This window comes from Hylobates moloch, unplaced genomic scaffold, assembly GCF_009828535.3.
Source record: "Hylobates moloch isolate HMO894 unplaced genomic scaffold, HMol_V3 SCAFFOLD_17, whole genome shotgun sequence".
Lineage (NCBI taxonomy): Eukaryota > Metazoa > Chordata > Mammalia > Primates > Hylobatidae > Hylobates > Hylobates moloch.
In genome coordinates, this window is record NW_026652292.1 from 47400697 (window position 1) to 47423036 (window position 22340).

Below are 22340 nucleotides of genomic sequence, written 5' to 3' on the forward strand. Positions count from 1 at the left end.
TTTGAATCTTAATGCAGATTAAAACATCTTAGGAAGTAGAAGCTGACTTTATAGCTATACTAAAGAAAGGCAGACATACAACATTAACTATACTGGAAAACTGATGAAAGCGCTTGAAATTATTTATAAATGCTGCTGAACAGGTTTACATGCAGAACTATGCATAAAATATAAATAGGTTAGTAGGGCCATCTGAGATCAGAGTTGTTTAGCATGACTAAAGACTCTGCTTTAAATGTCAAGAGTCCTATGCGAAAAGTAGAGGTATTGGCACTAACATTGGAGTAAGGCCATGGGTGGAATAGGTTAAACATATACATCTTTCTTATATGCTGAAAATCTGCCTCTTAAACTCTGGGTTCCCCATGTCACTTGCTGAACCTGACCAGAGAGGTATATTTCTTCAGTCTTGTATCTCTTCTCTATACTTTTCTGAAAGTTACAGGGCCTCTTTAACTCCCATATTGCTCTTTTTGTGTGTCTTTCTTAAGATAATTTCATTTTCACTTTTATTGTAATAATTTATGCACATTTCTTTAATACCTTTTTTGTGAACTCTTTGGAAGGCATTAAAAGTACTTAATCATTTTTATATACCATATAACACAGTTTTCCTTTGCACAGAGTTGTTTTTAAAAAAAAAATCAGTGAAATGGGGGATGTATTCATAAGATGTGGAAGAGATGCAATTGAGAATATTTAGGAACTCCTTGGAGATGCATCAGAGTTGACTCTAAAATCAATTTAAACACCTCATTGTGAGGAAAAGTATGCACTAATCACTGTAGTCATTAGTAGAGTTTAGGTGGAGTCAAGGAGTTTTGGGTGATAGACTACTCTGTTGAATAGTTTTAAGGAAGAAATACTGAAAGGTAAAATGAGACGAAGAATTTTGCTTTTACTTCAGAGTTTGTATCTTTGAAATTATGGCCATTACTAATTTCTCTCTGGTGACATTTGGTACCGTGGCTGGTGTAGAAGAAACAATGCAATTTAATATTACCATCACAATTACACAGGAAAACGTCATCATAATGGGCTGAAAAGACATGGGGGTATAAAAGCTGCTTTTCCATTTATTACTTATATCAACTATTTCCTGAGCCTCAGTTTCTTCATCTGCAAAATGTGACAAATTTCATACCCTTTACTAAGATACTAAGGAAATACACATTTTAAAGCCCTTGCTACCAAGTGGTGTTAAGAGTGAAAGACGAATATGACTACAAGCCTAGATAAAATTAGATTGACTCTCAATTTTTCTTAGTTATATATAACTCACCTCGCAAAATGAAAATAGTGATGTGAAATCTTTTACAAAACTTGAATATGCTGTGTGTAATATATTTGGTGGATTTTAATACTAACCGCATGATTTGAAATTGAATACAATGAATGTGTATAAAATGTATTATAATAGGTTAGTACAAGTTTTAAAAGTAAAAATGGCAACATATGTTTCCCTTGGTTATAACTTACTGTTTTATAATCAGGGATGATATAATATATATTTATAATATTCAAGAATTATTATTGTAAATTGTTTTAATCTAGATAGGGTTATATTAAGTAGAAGTTTTTTCTTCAATAGTTCTCATACTAAAGTATTATGGGTAAAATGATATAGTGGCTAGAATTTGTTTTAAACTAATTGAAAGGGAAACAAGGATAATTTAGTGCATATAGATAACAGATAAAACAAAATTGGCCAGTTGTTTAAATTTGTTGAGGCTGGGTGAAGGGTATATGAATTTCACTACATTATTGTCTGATACTTGTGTTTTCAAAATGTTCATAATAAAAATTTGAAATAATAGATATAATTACATTTGACTTCTGGATGATTCGCAGTGCTATCTGGGAACCTGTGTTTCTCATCTGAAAGAATAGACATTTATAAAAGCCAGTTAAAGCCTGCCCACTATGAGGTTAAGTAGGGCTGATCAAAATTTATAAAATGGAAAAGGCTTGAATAAGGTACAGATGTCTGAAATACACCAGCACGTTGAGGATGTGACTCATGGGTAAGATAGGGAAAATCAGCAGTACTAGCAAAAGGAAGAAGGAAGCTGATGAGGAAAGTGCAACAGCAATGAGGCCTGGAGCAAGATGGATAAGCAGCAGTAATGCTAGTAGTGATGAGATATATCGATGTGTGCAAAGGAAATCTGTCAGTCTTCCACAACATAAATGAAAATGAAGACCGATATATAATAAGAAACACATGTTAGAGTTATGGTTTAAACAAATCAGAATAGAATTTTAGAAAAGCAAGATATTTCAAAACCCAGATGACAAAAGAAATGCATAGAATCTTGCATCTAGTATCCCAACATGGCAAATTAATGCTTTGGTGAGATGAAATTAATACCTCAAAAGAGATTCTCATTTAGCTGTTTGTTTAGGAACATCTTTAGGAACACTACATGCTTAGTGTAACTGGTTTGTACATTTCAAAATCATGTTCTTCACATTGTAAATGTAGTGATATATTTTTCATTAGAAAAAAATATAGCACCTTAATACCATAAGCTAAATCTCATACACCTAAAAAATGATGAAACCAGGACTTACATCCAATCACTTATTTCAGTGTACCGACTCTTACTTATGATCGTTCAGTTGATTAGAGATTCTGAAAAAGTCTTCTGAAATTATGTGCTAAAAAAGAGAATTCTTGAATAACAACATATTAGTTCAAATTATGGGAAGGATTGGTCCTCCTGCCATAAAAAAGCAGAACAGGGCCAGGCGCAGTGGCTCACACCTGTAATCCCAGCACTTTGGGAGGCCGAGGAGGGCGGATTACGAGGTCAGGAGATTTAGACCATTCTGGCTAACACGGTGAAACCCTGTCTCTACTAAAAATACAAAAAATTAGCCGGGCGTGGTGGTGGGCGCCTGTAGTCCCAGCTACTCGGGAGGCTGAGGCAGGAGAATGGCGTGAACCTGAGCCAAGATCACACCACTGCACTCCAGCCTGGGTGAGACAGCGAGACTCCATCTCAAAAAAGAAAAAAAAAGCAAAACTGGACCATAAAACAAATCTTAACATATTTAAAAAGACTGAAATAATGTAAAATATGCTAGAAATCAACAATATTAAAATACGTACAAAATTTTCAATTATTTTGAAATTAAACATCAGAATTTTAAATAACACATGAATCAATAAGGCAAACAGGAGAATTTTTAAAATATACACACATGCCCACTTAATTTTAATTACACCATTTATTTTGTAAAGTTGTAGATTCACATGCAGTTTTTACAAATAATATAGGTGAGCCTTGCTTAGACTTCAGCCCGTTTCCCCCAATTGTAACCTCTTGAAAAACTATAGTGCAACATCATAACTAGGATATTAACAATGTCAGAATGCACATCTTACTCAACTCTCTCCAGTTTTACTTTTAATCATGTATGTGTTTATGCAAATTTATTTCATGTGTAGGTTCATATATTCACCATTAAATCAAATTACAAAACACTATTATCATCACAGGGATGCCTTGCATTGCCCTTTTATAATCATATTCACTTCTCTTTTGCTCTCCCCTCCTCCTTCTTACAACTGGGAAACCTCTAGTTCATAGTTCTCCATTTCTGCATATATTTTTCCATTTCAAAAATGTTATATAAATAAAATAATACAATATGCAGCCTTTTTAAGTTAGCTTTTTTCCACTTAATTATATTTACTAATTAAAGTATATTTGGCTGTTTCTGTTTTTTTTTTTTTACTATTATGAAAAAAGCTATGGATATTTGTGCACAGATTTTTGTGTGAACATAAATTATCATTTTTCTGGGATAAATGGCCAAGTGTATAATTACTGGGTAGTAGGGTCATTGCATGTTTAGTGTTTTTAAGAAACTGCCAATTATTTTTTTCCATAATTGCTGTGCTAATTTATTAATGTAGCCTCTTCTTCTTTTCATAAATTAGTGTTTGGCTTGTATATGACTTTCCACACTTTAATTTTAACCAACCCATGTAATTGAATTTGAAGTCAGTTTCTTGTAGACAGTAAATGGATACATCATGTTCTTCTTCTTCTTTTTTTAATCCACTCTGTCAATCTCTGTCATTTAGCATATTCAGGTCATTTATACTTAAGGCAGTTAGTGATATATTATAACTTGATTTTGTTATTTTGTATTATTTGTTTTCTCTGGTCCTAATTCCTTTTTTTTTTTTTTTTTGCCATTGTGTAGATTACCCAAACATTTTCCAGGATCCTTTCTTGATTTTGTTATACTATATTTGAATGTGATTGCTCTGGGCATTTCAATGTACATATGTGAATTAACAGAGTCTATTGGTATCAGCATTTTGTTTGTTCAAGTGGAGTGGGAAAATCTTACTTCCCTTTAGATTTCTTTACCTTTCCCACTTTTAAATATCATTACCTTGAGTATCAGATGGTATTGTAATTTGTTTACATGTGATTAGATTTTGATTAGGTATGATTTATAAAACTCATACAATAAATTTTATTTTATATATGAATATTTCTCCACTTTTTATTGATCTGTCTTGCTCTCAAATTTCCTTATTTTATCATTTCTTTTTTTAAAAGAATTTTCTTTAGCCAATCTTTAAGAGTAAGTTTTATGGCAACAAATTATTTTAGTTTTCTTGTATCCAATATATTTCCCCTTTTATTACTACTGTTTGCCATTTAGATAATTCAAAAATAATAGATTTTTTGTTTCCTATAAGTAATGTGTCATTTCTCTCAATGATTTCAAAACTTTTTTCTTTTAGTTTTCAGAAGTTTAATTATGGTATTATATTGATATAAATGTATTTGAGGTTCACACAGCTTCTTGACTCTGTTGCTATATGTTTTCTGCCAAATTTTTGAAGTTTTCAGCCATTATTACTTCAAATACTTTTCTAGCTCATCTTTTTTCTCCACTCCTCAGGAACTCTGATAATATAAATGTGGGTCCTTTTGTCATTGTTCCACAGGTCCCTGAGGCTGTGTTCATTTTTATCTGTTTGCACTATTTTCTTATTACTGTAGTAACAAATCTCCACAAATTTAGTAGAATAAAACAACACAGTTTTATTCTCTTACATTTTTGGAGGTCAAATATCACTTAGCTAACATCAAGGTTTTGGCAGGATTGAGTTTCTTCTGGAAGTTCTAGGGAGGAATACTTTTTCTCCTGTTCTCCAGCTTCATTGTCCATTTTCAAAGCAAAAATCACATTTATATGACATCTGTTTACACCGTCATATCTCCTCTGATCCTGAATCTCTTGCCTCCTTTTTTTCCTTTATAAGGAGCTTTGTGATTATATTGAGTACACCTAGATAATCTAGTATAATCTCTCCATTTTAAGATCCATAATTTGATCCCTTGTGCAGTCTTTTTTGCAATGTAAATTTACATATTTACAGATTCCAAAGATTGGGACATGAATGAGGGACCATTATTCTGTCTATTAATGTCCATTCACTGGCTGCTAAATGTTTTTATTTGTCCCACATGCAAAATGCTTTCACACAACCCAATTCCAACATTCCCAAAAGTTTTGACCCATTACAGCATCAAGGTCCAAAGATCTCATGTAAATATCATCAGTTCAAAATTCCCAAATCTCATAATCTCAATCAATTATAAATAAGATGCATCATGAGACAAAATTTTTTTTCTATCTGTAAATTTTTGAAACTAGAAAAAATGTTGGTGTTTTCTCCCAAAATACAATTGTGAGCCAGGTACAGGATACCAGTTACGAGAATTTCCATTTCAAAAGGAAGTAAATGGAAGAAAAAAAAGTCACCAATATCCAGCAATTTTGAAATCCAAAGTGGCAAACTCCATTAAGCCTGGAGGTAATCTTCTGTAGCTTTCAGCTTCATTTTCTATTTCTTTTTTTCCTTCCTTCCTTCCTTCTTTCTTTCTTTTTCTCTTTCTCTTTCTTTCTTTCTTTCTTCTTTCTCTTTCTTTCATTTCTTTCTTTCTTTCTTTCTTTCTTTCTTTCTTTCTTTCTTTCTTTCTTTCTTTCTTTCTTTCTTTCTTTCTTTCTTTCTTTCTTTCTTTCTTTCTTTCTTCTTTCTTTCTTTCTTTTCTTCCTTTCTTTTTTGAGACGAATTTTCGCTCTTCTTGCCCAGGCTGGAATGCAATGGCATAATCTCGGCTCACTGCAACCTCCGCCTCCCGGGTTCAAGCTATACTCCTGCCTCAGCCTTCCGAATAACTGGGATTACAGGCATGCACCACCATGCCTGGCTAATTTGGCTAATTTTTGTATTTTTATTAGAGACAAGGTTTCTCCATGTTGGTCAGGCTGGTCTTGAACTCCCGACCTTAGGTGATCCGTCCTCCTGGGCCTCCCAAAGTGCTGGGATTACAGGCGTGAGCCACCGTGCCCAGCCTGTCTCCTTTCTTTTTAATGAAAGGTAGCACATTTGCAGCTGATTAGTTTTATCAGGCTGTTTCCCGCCTATATTATTTGGCCCTTTTTTTTTTTTTTTTTTTGTCTTTTTCAGTCCAAGCTGACAGTGTTTCTGCTTGTGCAGTAACTCAAAGCCCTTGTGGATCTCTCATGCATGTCACAGAGATTCAGTCAATTAGAGAAGAGAGTGGTCCTACACAGATCTTTCCTGTATAATCCCATCTTTATTCTGGCCTCTGCTGAGATTGCTGAAAAGATTCAGGAGTCACATGCCTAATCTCTTTAAAGACATGTTTGGGTGAGGAATACTTTGAACTTTTGATTTTCCCAAGGTGCTAGAAAGAGCAAAAAAAAAAAAAAAAAAAAAAGGGGGGGGGGCATCCACACCCTTTGCTTTTTCGCCAGAGCATGTTTTTAGTGAATCTCCCAATTTTAGCATCTTTTGCTGCCTAGATAGGCTGAAAATTTCCCAAATAATGAAATACTTGATCTTTTGCTTAAGGTTTTCTTTCTCAATTTATCTTCCTTGTTTTCTGTTTTGCCATAAGCAGCAAGAAGACATCAGGCCAAGCCTTCAATACTTTGCTTGGAAGCCTCCTGATCTAAATATTCAAGTTGGTTGTTAAATAAATTTTGCTTTCCTAACAACTAAAGGGCACAATTCAGCTAAACTTTCCACTGATGTATATCAAAGTCCTCCTTTCCTTGAGTTTCCAGTAACATGTTTCTTATTTCATTCTGAACCCTCACTGGTAGTACCTTTAACATCCATATTTCTACCACAATCTGTTCCTGATGATTCTGGTATTTCCCATGATGACGTACGTTTTCTCTTTCCCACTCCCCCTCCCCTCCTTCTGAGTTCTTTCAAGTAAAGTAATCAATAACCATTTATCTCTACTGGTAGTTTGATCAAGGCAATCTAGGCTTTTTCTTTCAGGATTCTCAAAATCATTTTTGGCTCTATCCATAATGACTTCCACATTTTAGAGACATATTAGAGCAGCATCTGAATTTCAAGTCCCAAAATCTCTGTTGGTTTTTTAGTACTGGTATACCAAATCACTACTCTGAGGAGATATTATTCTGACTACTACAAACTTTAGAGTACAAAGATGCAAATGTGTTACCTTACAGAATTCTCCCTAGACTAAAATCAAGATGTTGGTAGAATTGTACACTTTCTGGAGAATGTAGGAGAGAATTCATTTGCTTCTAGAGGCCAACTCTATTTCTTGGCTTGCAGCTCCAACATTTATCTTCGAAGTCAGCAATCACACCACTATGATATCTATTCCTATTGTCACTTTTTCTTGTTTATCTCAGACTCTCTTAACTGTCTGTTATGAGGACTCTTGTGACATACGGCACACCTTAGATAATCTAAAATAATCCCTCCATCTCAAATCTTTAACTTAATTACATCTGCAAAATTTCTTTTCCCTGTAAGGTAAAATATTCACAAATTCCAAGTATTAAAACATGGATATCCTTTGGGGACCATTAGTCTGTCTACCACACTTATATGCTGCTTAATATAGGTACCTCCTTAAACCCATTCCCATTCTGCCTACCACATCATTGCTCATCCTCACATTCACTGATTTTATCCTCTGTCATATCTGCTAACGTCTCATGTTAGAAGAGGGTTCAGAAAATGCTGATTATAGATTACCTCCTTCTTTAGAGTGGGGAGACATATTACACTCTGTTGCTGTGTTTTTCCTTCAGCCCTGAAGTCCCAATCTAGTTTGCCTCCCTCTTTTCACCTTTCATAGTTCCCTTTTGTCTGCCTACCCTATATGTTTAGGATATATAGCTGTACTTAACAGGGAAGGAGAATGAGTCTAGTGGGTCTATGGCATCAGCTATGGTTTGAATATTTGTACCCTCCAAAATTAATGTTGTGCTCTATTACCTGTCAGAAATGTATATTTCTTTTTGGGCTTTCAGAATTTCTGGTGTTGGACATACATTAAATGATAACTTTGTGATAAAAGCTACTTTTGTGCTCAGCATGGAATCTCATTGCAGGTATAATTACATTTTTGTAGTAAAAGTATAATCTTCAATATAAACATTCAAACATGTACTCTATTCCTGCTTAAATTTTAAATTAAATGATATTTAAACCTACCTAGTTTTAACTTGAATAACGGTGAAAACTAAGCAAAAGGAAATTATCTGGATGTCAGGGGACAAAATTTTTCTAAATAAACAAATTTATAAAGTATGTACATTGCTAGGACATTTTCAAAACAAAACCCCAAAAAGTTATGATTTATGTGCTGCAAGGAAGTTAGAAAAATTTAACTCAGAAACTTGTAAATAAAAAATAACTCCTAATATTAAACTCTAGATAAGAGACTTTTAGAAAAATAAACATTAAATTTTCCATATTTATTATTCCTAGCATCTCTTGCCCATTGTTTAAAATTTAAGTGTTCCTTTAATCTACTTAAACAATTAATTTAAGGAATCAGTAAAGCAAGTTAAGCACAAAATGTTTTATTTACTTACAGATCCATTGATTATTCTTAACTTTTCCTTATACTATGAAAAGCTCATTCTTTTCTCTCATATTTGTTCTCATGTATTTGCTATAATTTCTTGAGTCCGCTTTTTATATTCTTACATTCATTTAACTGATGTGATTAACGCCTATTACAATATGATAGCCTTGCTCATATACTGTAATTCATATTCCATCTTTTAAAATATCTTTCATCTTAACTAGATTTTAAAATCCTCGGGGCAGGAGCTCTATTTTATATTTGCCTCATGTCTTTTAAATATGCATTCTACTTTATCTGACTCTGCCATTATCAATTTCTAATTGATGAATTGTTCAGTGTAGGAATAATCTAGCTCTGGAGCCACAAACTTCCCTCATGGATCTCTCACCACATCCATACTTAACTACTTTATTTCTATGATTCACTCTCTATCACTGTTATATTTATGGACCACTTGAAAAATACTGTACTGTCATGTGTGCTGCACCCTCTACTGGTTGTTTTTTACTATTAATTAGTCAACATGATGATACTACCATATTTGTTTGATTCGGAGCTTAGTTATCAGTATTTTTTATTGAAAAGGTCACAGAATTATAGAATATAATTGCTTAAAAATAATCTACTTAATGTCTCTAATAAGACTAGATGAGCAGAATTGTCACATTTCAAACATAGTAGGCATAAAAACATTGCTTGTTTCAAACTATAGAACATATCTGAAAATTTATAATATTATAAACTGAAGCTAAATTGAAAGCAACGGCGGTTCAGATTAAACTAGGTAAACTCATTCAGAGATAAATCCGAGAGAAAGAGGTGACAAATCATGATCTCTGTTTGAAAATATAGTATCGGTCAGGATCCTGGTATAAAATAAATGGTACACTCAAATCTAGATAATTTGAAAAAGTACCTACAAAGAAATAATTTATAGAAGTGTTTCTCGCAAATGAGAGATCCTGAAGGTTAAGTTTTATTAGCTTTTAGGTAATTTTAGGCCTAAAAAGAATTCCATTTGTTAAGAAGCATTTCTATAGTCACATTTAATATATATATATGTATTCATATAATATAATTATATATCTATGTATGCACATATATGTTGTTATATAATTATGTATTATATATACAGATATAATATCTATCTAAATAAATTCATAACATAAGTATATAATCATATATTATATAAAATTTTGCTCATATAGACTTCAGGTTCTCTCATTTCCAAGGACCACTTCTGTAAATTATATGTATCTGTATATATTCCATTACATATAATATATGTTATGTGTGTACATAGACACACAACTATATTAATACATATATTAAATGTGACTATAACAATTCTTCTTAACACATAGAATTCTTTTTATAATATAATATATGATATATATTATATATAGTATATATAATATATGATATACATATATATAATATGATAGAAATAAAGTAGTTAGGTGTGAATGTGGTGACAGATCCATGTGGGAAGTATAATTATATATAATATAACATGTATTATATTATATATGTTTAAAATAAATATACACTTACACAATTATATTAAACAATTATACAATTATTTAATATACAATTATTTTAAATGCATATATTATATATCATATATAATATAAAATAATTATACAATTATTTTAAACACACACATAATACATAGTATATTATATATATTATATTATATATAATATGTAATATATTACATATTATATTATATATAATATGTAATATATTATATATAGTATATATAATATATATCATATCATATATTATATATATCCTCAACTTGCTGTGTCCCCCAGTCATTAACTATTATATTATGATTCTCGCCCACTCCTAAGCATGCCCTGCACCGCCTCCACTGCATCCCTGAACTGAAAGACTCACCTTAATCCAAGCTCTAAAATCTCATAAATATGCCAAGTTTGCCCTTTCTGCTCTAAGATGGTACTAAGACTGTGGTAGTATTGTTCCCCTTTACCGTAGTAACCAATAAACTCATCTGTCTCATAAACATGTTTTTGGTGGTGCTTTAATAATCCATTATTGAACATATCTAAAAGCAAGTATTTCTCCTTTGAACAGTTTCTGCTCCTCTTTGCTCTCACAATTCTATTAATTAAATATTTGCCTTTAATTTCATAGTAACTGGCTTTTCTCAGGGTTTAAAGAACCAGTGCACTAATTATGTTCATAAAATAAAACCAGATCGCTTTTTAAGTTCATCTTCTTAAAGGTACTGCACTAAAACTGTACCTTTCATAAATAATTTAAATATTATTATTTTCTTCTCTCAAACTGGTATGCCGTAACTTTCTATTTGTCTTCTATTTATTTATAATATTGATATCAGCATTCACTAAGAACAGACAAAAGAGAAACGTTTCCACCTGGCCACATGATTGGCACGAAGGCACATGGTCCAAGACAGGTAATTTAGGGTTCTCTCTTAAGCTTTCTCTGTCAAGTTATGGATTTTTTATTTTTTATTTTTTCAGTTGCTACTAACCAGGAATCATGCAAGTCAATGTGCATACTCTCCACCATGTAGGCAAGGGTTGGCTAACTTTTCTGTAAAGAGCTAAATAGCACACATTTTGGGATTTATGGGCCATTTGATTTCTGTCTTTATTACCCAGCTCTGCAATTGTAGCATGAAAGTCATAGACAAAATGTAAATGAAGTGGTAGTGTTCTATTAAAACTTTATTTACAAAAACAGATGGTAAGTTTTTGACGAGCAATTTGTAGTTTGTAAACTCCTGATTTAGAATCCACATGATAGACAGATCATGACTGCGTTATTTGATCACCAGAATTCATTTCTATTTATTTGCATTTGGTGCAACTTGATGTTATCACAGCCAAGAACAGAGAGATGCATACTCTGATAATATTGTTTGAGATCTGTGTTAGTTACCTACTGCTGCATAAGTAATTACTCTAAAAAGTAGCAGTTTGAAGCAATACACAGTTATTACCTCTTAGTTTCTGTTTGTCAGGAATCCAGAAGTGGCTTAGCTTGTGTTTTAGTCTCAGGGTCTCTCCTGAGGCTCAAATGGGGTTGGAGGATCTGCTTCCAAACTCACTACTTGTTTGTTGACAGGTTTCAATTCCATGTGGTCTGTTGACTGGAGACCTCACTTTTTCCTATGGTATTTCCATAACATGGTATCTGCTTTCCTTCGGACAAGTGACAGAGACCCAGTGAGCAAGAAAGTGAGTGCCTAAGACAAAACCACAGACTTCCGATAACATAATTCTGAAAATAACATCACTTCTGCTATATACTGTTGGTCACACATGCCAACCCTGGTACAGTGTGGGAGGGGAGTACACAGAAGTGTGAATTCTAAGAGCCAAGGATCACTGGGAGTTACCTTGGAAACTGACTACTGCAAGGACCTAGATGCATCCATCTTTAAATATGCCTGAATATTTCCCTGCATTTAAAAGTTAAAATAACAAGTATCTTTCTGGTTTAAGTATCTAAGTTTGTTTGTTCGCTATAGTGATTAAGGTGTGTTTGTTTGTTTGTTTGTTTCTCCTTATTCTATAAACCTAAAAACACAAAATCCGATTATGGTGGTTTGAAGAGAAGAGGGTGATCAAGGGAGGGAACTCAGGAGTGTGTATTAGTCTCCATAAGTAGTCAAGTGGTGTGGACGGCATCAAGAAATAAGATTTCTGCAGCTCAAGAAAGGAATGAAGTTAAGCTGAATTCCTGCCAGCAAAGAGGACAAATAAAGGTGTTTCATACTGATCCATCTCTGATCAGAGATGAGACACTGGACATAGAATTAAAGCAGACTCTATGTCAGGTTCAGTTTATTTTCCCATGTAGGCTTTAAGAGCAGAAAATAGGAATCAGAAGTACAGTTGAGACAAATTGTACAAGATAATAAGACTTCAATGGGATCCAATAAAAGCACTGAAACTACTCAAGAATATCTGTTATTGGAAAGTTCAAGTATGAAAAATGCATGTTCATTATTATAATATAAAACACATTTGCTATTTAATAGCTACAGCTACACAGTGGTTGAGACTTTCTGAGAAAATCTGAATAAATCACACCAACCAAGCCCAGAATAAAATAGAGTTATAATATAAGAATATCATTAGGATTTGTCTTATGGCAATAAATCATTTTAATAAAACAGCTGTTAACAGTGCACACTGAATAGCATAAGGTTTTTTCCCCCTAGGAGTTCTTGAAATAAACTTCTTGCACAAACTACATTAAAAAGTATTCTAAAACACTGAGATATATGATTTTTTTTTTTTTTTTAATGTGGCGTCTCACTCTGTCACCCTGGCTGGAGTGCAGTGGTGTGATCTCGGCTCACTGCAACCTCCACATCCCACATTCCAGCAATTCTCCTGCCTCAGCCTCCCAAGTAGTTGGGATTACAGGTGCCTGCCACCATGCATGGCTAATTTTTACATTTCTAGTAGAGAAGGGGTTTCATCACATTGGCCAGGCTGGTACTCAACTCCTGACCTCAAGTGATCCACCTGCCTCGGCCTTGCACATTGCTGAGATTACAGGCATGAGCCACGGCTCCTGGCCCTATAGGATTTTTTTAATACTAGGAGGTAAATAATTTTAAGTATATACACATGGGTAAAATGAAGAGTGCTACTAAAAAAATTAATACAAATATAAATACTTAGATATTTTCTCCTAGTTTTACTAAATATTACAAAACAATGAATAGATTTATAAACAGTCAAAGCAAATACAAGATGCTTCTAAATTCTGTAGAATTCTTTTATATGCACTGTTTACTCAGATAAACATTAACAACATTGACTAAGGTGAAAATGGCAAACTTACCCAATAACAGTAATGTAATAATAAAGGAAAATATGATATCTAATTTACTAAATAATATACAATTTTAGTTGATCACAACACAAAGTTTTTAATACCAGCAAAGTAAAATATTCATGTAATGGTCCATCGTTATAATGATTTTACATTGTATTTGTCTAATGAAAGTCTTCTTGTTCATATCAGAGTAATCTTATTGTTAATAAGAGTTCTTAACTCAAATTACAGCTGAAATTGCCTTATAGGAAAAGGCCTTTTAAACCAACGTAGCGGTGAACATACTTTATTACTGAAATATACACATTTTTAGTGCCACCTATTGGTAGAAAAAAGAGATTTACATAGAATTATTTCATTTACATATTTGTGGAAATAGGTGATGTATAGTGAAAAAAAGTATCTTAAAAATATGAACTCTTTTGAAATGGTTTTAAAATTTGTAATGGATTTGCTTATTGACCTATAAATACGATAAATTGCCCACTATTTAAGGAGTCTAATAATTAAAGAAAATAATTTCTGCATATGCTATTTTTTAAAACTATTTTAATTTTTGTGGTTTTCACATTTTTGCATTAAGAAGTCGAATATAAAATTCAGAGGTAGATTTGAATAGCTGGTTTTAATTTGTTTGGAAAAACATGTAACTACTGCCTATTGTCACATCCATGTGTTGGTTAAATAACATAAATATTGTACTTCCTTGTTAAAATATCATATTTACATTGAATTTAGAAATACTTAAACGTAATCTTTGTCTGTCTTTGGAGATCTAATAACAACATCCTTGAGAGTTTGAACGTTTGTTGACTGTTTATGATACATATTAGCAAAATATCATTACCATGCTATTAAATAGAGTACAATTATATATTATTAGGTACATTTATCTGCTATTCATTCCTATTTAAAAAAATTTAAAAAGCATCCAAATAATGCATAAAATAAAATCTCAAATAAAATGCAATATGCCATTGGTAGTAACACTTGGAATATTGGAATATTAACTTCTTTTTTTTCTATTTTAATAATTTTTCAAAGCTCATATGCTATTCTAAAAATCAATATAAAATATTGAGACTAACTAGTAAATCTGTAGTAGTCCAATAAAAATTGACACAATGTCCAATTAATAACTAAAAAGTTGTGTCTTTCCAATTAACCAATAATATAAAAATAAATTGGATTTTTATTACTGTTGATTTTTAAAAAGTAGTATAGAATCATAGAGTCCAAATTTCCAATGATCCAGTGATTTATAACAATTAAAAGCAATTAACAAGAGGGTTTTAATTATCAGAAAGTCTAATTTGTACCGTACCTCTATCTGTATTAGAAATAATTTTGATTATATGACCAAGATCCTCTATAGGGTGTGCAGACACTAGGCAATTTATTTTTTATTTTTTTATTTTTATTTTTTTTAGACAGAGTCTCACTCTGTCATTCAGGTTGGAGTTCAATGACATGATCATGGCTCACTGCATAGGCAACTATTTTTGTGGAGCTCTTTTTATATAAACAATTTCGTGGACAGGGCAGTGGCTCAGGGGGCAGTGGCTTGTAATCCCAGCACTTTGGGAGGCCAAGGCGGGTGGAGCAGTTGAGGTCAGGAGTTCAAGACCAGCCTGGCCAAAAATGGTGAAACCTCCTCTCTGCTAAAAATACAAAAAAAATTAGCCAGGTGTGTTGGTGCACGCCTGTAATTTTAGCTATTCACAAGGCTGAGATGGGAGAATCGCTTGGACCAGGACCCTGGCAGCAGAGCTTGCAGTGAGCGGAGATCACACCACTGCACTCCAATCTGGGTGACAGAGTGAGAGTCCATCTCAAAACAAAAATGAAAACAGAAACAATTTGGTTTAAAATATTTTATAATTTTATGGCCCATGTCAATGAAGATTAAAAAAATTGAGGGTGGAGAGAGGTACTTATGTATGTGTTTATTTTCCAGTGAATACACATAAACATTCTTAATAATGTCCAGTCACCATTACTTTCTATGCTTGTCCAGGAGACATCTTTTCACATTCTTTATTTTCAAATGCAATCTGCCTAGCTAATTTCATATCTTTAACCCAGAGGAAAAATATAACAATACTACTGTTACAATGCCATGGCCTGTCAGAATCTATTTGTATTAAAACATTTGGGTCTTCTTGCTTCTGCGTTTCCTAATGTCATTTATGTAATGCAGATTACATCTTTATTCTTGGCACAGAATCATCCATTATGACACCCATGACTATTGGCATCGAATGGCTCTCAAAGGTTGTTACTATGCTTCATTGACAATAACAACAAATCCAAGTCTTACCTAGATTATTCAGGGAAAGATAAATAAGAATTCATTTCATGATTATGTTAAATTTATTTTTAACATAATACTGTAAACACAGAATAACACATTGTTCAGCCATACCTTCTCTAGAACTCTTTAGGACACAATTACTACATTCCTAGGTTGTGATCAGATAATGCTGGCTGAACCCGTGTTTTCCACACCACATTACCCAAACAGGCATCCTTTACCTTGTTCACAACACCTCCTTCCCCTGCTGGTATCCAAAGCTGTCACCCCAACCCTTCCATGAGCTGGGTACCAAGTGTCAGCTAGTTTTTGGGAATGGCTGAGCCTATATTTCTTTTGTCAATATTTTTATCGTGGTAAAATACACATAATATAAAATTTACCATCTCAACCATTTTTAAGTGTAGAATTGTGTGGTATTAACATTCATAGTGCTGTATAACCATCACCACTATCCATCTCCAGAAATCATTTTATCTTTCAAAACTGAGACTCTGTACACATTGAACAAATCTCTCCATTCCTAACTTCCTCCAGTCCCTGGTAACTACTATTCTACCCTTAGCCTCTATGACGTGGACTATTCTAAGTATCTATCTCATGGAAGTGGAATCGTAAGGACTGACCTTTTTGTAATGACTTATTTCATTTAGCACAATGCTCTCAAGGTTCAACCATGTTGTAGTGTATGTCAAAATTTGCTTCTGTTTAATGGCTGGATAATATTCCATTGTCTCTGTATATAGTACACTCTATTCATTCATCTACTGATGAACACTAGGATTGTTCCCACAATTTAACTATTTTGAATAATGCTGCTATGAAAATGAGTGTGCAAATGTCTCTTGGAGACCTAGATTTTAATTATTTCAGGTGTGTACCCAAGAGTGGAATTGCTGGATCATATGGTAATTTTTTTAGATGTTTTGAGGAACCACTATAATGTTTTCCACAGTGACTACCATTTTACATTCCCACAACCAATGCACAAGAGTATGAAGTACTCTATATTATCACCAACACTTTTCTGTTATTTTAATGGTAGCCATACTAATGTTTATGATGTATTATGTCACTGTAGTTTTGATCTGCATTTCCCTAATTATTAGTGATGTTGATCATCACTTTTTGAGATGGAGTTTAGCTCTTGCTGCCCAGGCTGGAGTGCAATGATGCGATCTTGGCTCACTGCAACCTCCACCTCCTGGGTTCAAGCGATTCTCCTGCCTCAGCCTCCTGAGTAGCTGGAATTACAGACATGTGCCACCATGCCCGGCTAATTTTGTATTTTTAGTAGAGATGGGGTTTCTCAATGTTGGTCAGGTTAGTCTCCAACTCCTGACCTCAGGTGATCCGCCCGCCTCGGCCTCCCAAAGTGCTGGGATTACAGGTGTAAGCCACCCTGCCTGGCCAAGCATCACTTTTAATAGTCCTTTGTCTATTATTGAATCAGGTTGTTTGAGGTTGTTTGCTTTTTGTTAAGTTTACAGGAGTTATTAATATATTCTGGCTACTAATCTCTTATCAGATATATGATTTCCAAATATTTTTCATTCTCTAGGTGGCTTTTTTGTTTTGCTCTTTGTGGTTTTTAACACACAAAAGTTTTAAATTTTCATGAAGTCGTAGTTTTCTAGCTTCTCTTTTGTTGCCAAATTTTGTTTGCCAAAAGGAAAACAAAATTTGGTGTTATATCCAGGAAATCACTGACAAATTCAACCTTTGAAGCTTTTGCCCTGTTTTTTCCAAGAGTTTTATATTTTTAGCTCTTAAGTGTAAGTCTTTGATCCATTTTGAGTTAATTTTTACATATGGTGTTAGATAAAGGTCCAGCTTCATTCTTTTGCATGTGGATATCCAGTTTTCACAGCACCTTTTGTTGAATTGACTGGTCATTCCTATTGAATGTTTTTGGCACCCTTGTCACAAGTTATTTGGATACATATGTAAGAGTTTTTTTCTGGAATCTCTATTTTATTCCATTGGTCTATATGTCTGTCATTATGTTAGTACAACACTGTTTTGACTACCATATCATTGTTTTGTTGTGTTTTGAAATCAGGAAGTATAAGTTCTCCAGCTTTGTTTCTCAAAATTGTTTTGGTTATTCAAGGTCTCCTGGGATTTCAAGTAAATTTTAAGATTTTATTTTAATTTCTGCAAGAAAACATTATTGGGATTTTTACAGGGATTACATTAAATTTGTAGATTGTTTTGGGTAGTATTGACATCTTAATATTAACTCTTCCAATCCATAATTATGGGATACACTTCCATTTATTTTTGGGGGGCAGTATTGACATCTTAATAATATTAACTCTTCCAATCCATTATTATGTGGTACACTTCCATTTATTTATGCCTCCAATTTCTTTTAGCAACATGTTCAAGTTTTCATCGTACAAGTCTTGTGCCTTCTTGTTTAAGTTAATTGCTAAATACTATTCTTTTTGATTCCTTTGGATGCAAAATTCTTTTCCTAATTTTCTTTTTGGGTTATTTATTGTTTATAGTAATGCAACTGATTTTTGCGTGTGTTGACTTTGTATCTCGCTACTTTGCTGAATTTATTTATTAGTTGTAAAAGTTTTTCTGTGGATTCTTTATGGATTTCTGCATATAAGATCATATCATCTGCAAACACCAATAAGTTTATTTCTTCTTTTCTAGTTAAATGTCTTTTATTTTTTTCTCGCCCAGCTGCTTTCACTAAAACTCCTAGTGCTATGCTGAATAGGCAGTGCCAAAGCAGACATCCTTGCCTTATTCCTGATCTTAGAAGAAAAGCTTTCGGTTTGTCTCCCATTGAATATGACATTTACCGTGTTTTTTATTATACATAACTTTTTTTTATATTTAGGCAGCTTTGTTATATTTCAACTTTGTTTACTGTTTTTATCATGAAAGGGTGTTGTATTTTGTCGATGCATTTTCTGCGTCATTTGAAATGATCATGTCCTTTTTTCTACCTCATTCTTATTGCAGTATGGTATATTGGTCAATTTTCATACATTGAACCATCTTTGTGTTCCAGGAATAAATCTCACTTGACATGATGTATATATTCCTTTTAATATGCTGCTGATTTGATTTGCTAGTATTTTGTTGAGGATTTTGGCATCAATGTTTATAAGGGACATTGGCCTATATTTTCATTTTTCATATAGTGTCTTTTTCTGGCTTTGGAATCAGGATACTGCTGATGTCATAGAAAAATTTAGCAAGTATTTCCTCTCCAATTTCTTGAAAAAAAAAAAATGAAGTAATGGTGTTAGCTCTTTAAATGTTTGCTAGAATTTACCAGTTAAGCCATCAGGCCCAGGGCTTTTCTTCGTTGGAGCGTTTTTTTTTTTTGATTACTTATTCAATATCTTTATTAGCTATAGCCGTATACAGATTTTTTAATTTCTTTGTGATTTAGCCTTGGTAAGTTTTGTGTTAATAGCAGTTTGCCCATTTCATCTAAGTTGAGTTTGTTGGTATACGATTGTTCTTAGTACTTTTACAATCCTTTCTATTTCTGCAGAATTGGTGGTAGTTTCTGATTTTAGTATTAGGGATTTTCTCTCTTATTTTCTTAGTGTAACTAGGTAATGGCTTTTAAATTTTAACAGTCTCTTCATAGAACCAGCTTTTGGTTTCCTTGATATTTTCTATTGATTTTTTCCCTACTTTATTGTTCTATCTTCTAATCTCTATTGTTTCCTCCTTTCTGCTGTTTTTCAGCATAGTTTATGTTTTCTGGTTCCTTGAGTTGTAAAGTTAGATGGCTGGCTGGAGCTATCTTTTGTAAAAAAATGTCTGCCACCAATTTCACTGCACTTAGTTGAAAGAGACAGAGAGGTAGCAATGTGGTTATAACGTGGGCAAGTGCGAAAGCTCAGGTTCACACACAAAACCAGTAAGATCACTGCAGTAGCCTAGAATCCTGAATGTATTTTGTGTGAAATTTAAGTAAGCCTCACTCAAAACCACCATTTTTGGGTCCTGGGTGTTCCTTGTGAACTTTACAAAGGCTAAGCCCAAACCAGCTCTTCTTTCTTACTTGACTTCCAGGTAATTTTTATCTGATTTCTTAAGAAAAGGGGATTCTGTCTCTTCTTGAATTCCATTATCATTTCATAAACATTATATCTTACTCCATGTGTTGATAAATCATAGAGAACATAAATATAATTAAAAGCTTTGGCTTTCGACTGGGTGCTGTGGCTCACGCCTATAATCCCAGCACTTTGGGAGGCCGAGGCGGGCAGATCACCTGAGGTCAGGAGTTTGAGACCAGCCTGGCCAAGATGGTGAAACCCTATCTCTACTAAAAATACAAAAATTAGCCAATCATGGTGGCGGGTGCCTGTAATCCCAGCTACTCAGGAGGCTGAGGCTGGAGAATTGCTTGAACCCAGGAGGCGGAGGTTGCAGTGAGCCGAGATCTCACCACTGCACTCCAGCCTGGATGACAGAGTGCAACTCTGTCTCAAAACAAACAAACAACAACAACAACAAAAAACAAAAACAAGAAAAAACTTTGGCTTTCAAAAATAAGTACATAAATGCTGGTTTTAGAAGTCATAAACTGGGCATTGATTCTGTCCTTATTTCTTTTGCAGCAATTCTAATTCTTCTAAAAGGCACGTGGAAGTCTCTGGCTAACAAAGAGTGGGTCATGAACAGAAAAGTAAACAAAAGTAAAAATGAACAGAAAAGTTTTAAAAAAAAAGCCAAACAATTAATATTCCAAACAGTAGTAATTAATGTTATTATCTTTCTCTGTCTATTTTACTATTGAATTTCCATAAGATTGTATTCAAATAATCACTCCTCCAGTGATTATTGTTTTTGTTTTTGAATTGTGCCTACAGTAATTTGGGATTACTTCTTCTAAGAAATTTGTGAAATAGATATTATAATGTGCACTTTAACAATAAGGAAGTGTATGACTGCTATTGTTTTAATGTTTGTCCCCTCCAAAATGCATGGTGGGATTTAATTGCTACTGTAACAGCATTAAGAGATAGGAACTTTACAAAGTGATTAGGCCATTGAGATCCATTCCTATGGGTGAGTTTAATATCTTAATAAAAGATATTTTTGGTATGGACTCTCTATGTTGGCCCCCTGATGTCTTTAAATGTGAGAATCCAGCATTTCCCTTGTCTTCGGAGGATACAACATGCAAGGCACCATCTTGGAAGCAGAGAAATCAGGCCATAGACCTGCTGATCCCTTGACCTTGAACTTCCCAGCCTCCAGTATCATGAACCAATAAATTTCAGTTTCTTATAAATGGCACAATTTCAGGTATGCCATTATAGCAGCACAAATAAATTGGTACCAGAGAAGTGGAGTGTTGCTATAACACAGCCTCAAAATGGGAAAGTGGCTTTAGAACGGGATAGTGGAATAGAAGCTGAAACAGTTTTGAAGTTAATGCTTGAAAAAGTCTTGTGAGGGTTCAGAAGAAAAGGAATGCTATAGGGAAAGTCTGAAACATTTTAGAGATTCCTTAAGTGGTTGAAAACAGTGTTGATAGGAATACGGACAGTAAAGGCAATTTTGCAAAGGTCTCAGATGCGAATGAGTAAAAGTCATCCTTGTTAAAAAGTGGCAAACAACTTGACTGAATTGTGTCGATGACTTAGAGCTTTATGGAAGGTAGAATTTAAGATTGATAAACTAGGGTATCTGTCAGAAGAAATATCTTAGCAACAAAGCATTCAGGGTGCTGTGTGGCTTCTTTTAATTGTGTATATTAAAATGTAAGCAGATAGAAATGATTTAAAGACAACTTATGATTAAAAAGGAAGCAGAACATAAAGATCTGGAAAACTCTCAACCAGATCATGTAAAGAATAAATAAGTGTGCTCTGGATGGAATACCAAGAGTATGGTCAACCAACTGCTTGATAAAGAGATTACTATGGATAGGAGGAAACCAGGTGCTATGCATTAAGACAATGGGAAAAAGACCCCCCCAATGCATTTTGGACATGTCTGAGGCTGCCCTTCCCATCACAGGCTCTGAGCCCTACCGCCTTGAGGGCAGAATTGTTTTGGAGATGGGCCCAGGGTATGCATGGGACCTCAGTGTCGTGGTCCAGTGTAATCTAGGGTCTTTGCTTCCCACATTCTGGCACAGTGCTTCTCAGCCATTATAGCTGTGGGTAGAGTAGGCCCAGGGCAGGCTTGAGCCACTGCTCCCGATGGTGCAAGTGGTGAGCCTTGGTGGCATCCAGTTGGTGCTAATTTTG

The 22340-nt window shown here is 33.8% G+C and overlaps 1 long non-coding RNA gene across 3 annotated transcripts in view; it reads right to left on the reverse strand.

Annotated features, from left to right (window-relative positions):
• LOC116456841 (uncharacterized) overlaps positions 1-22340 on the reverse strand; it is a 34439-nt gene that overhangs the window by 6882 nt on the left and 5217 nt on the right. For 2 of the 3 annotated variants that reach the window (XR_004244820.2, XR_004244819.2), the window contains one exon: positions 11926-12127. This is a non-coding gene — a long non-coding RNA (uncharacterized LOC116456841). The remainder of the gene's footprint in view (positions 1-11925; positions 12128-22340) is intronic. The other variant, XR_004244821.2, reaches the window with a different exon arrangement.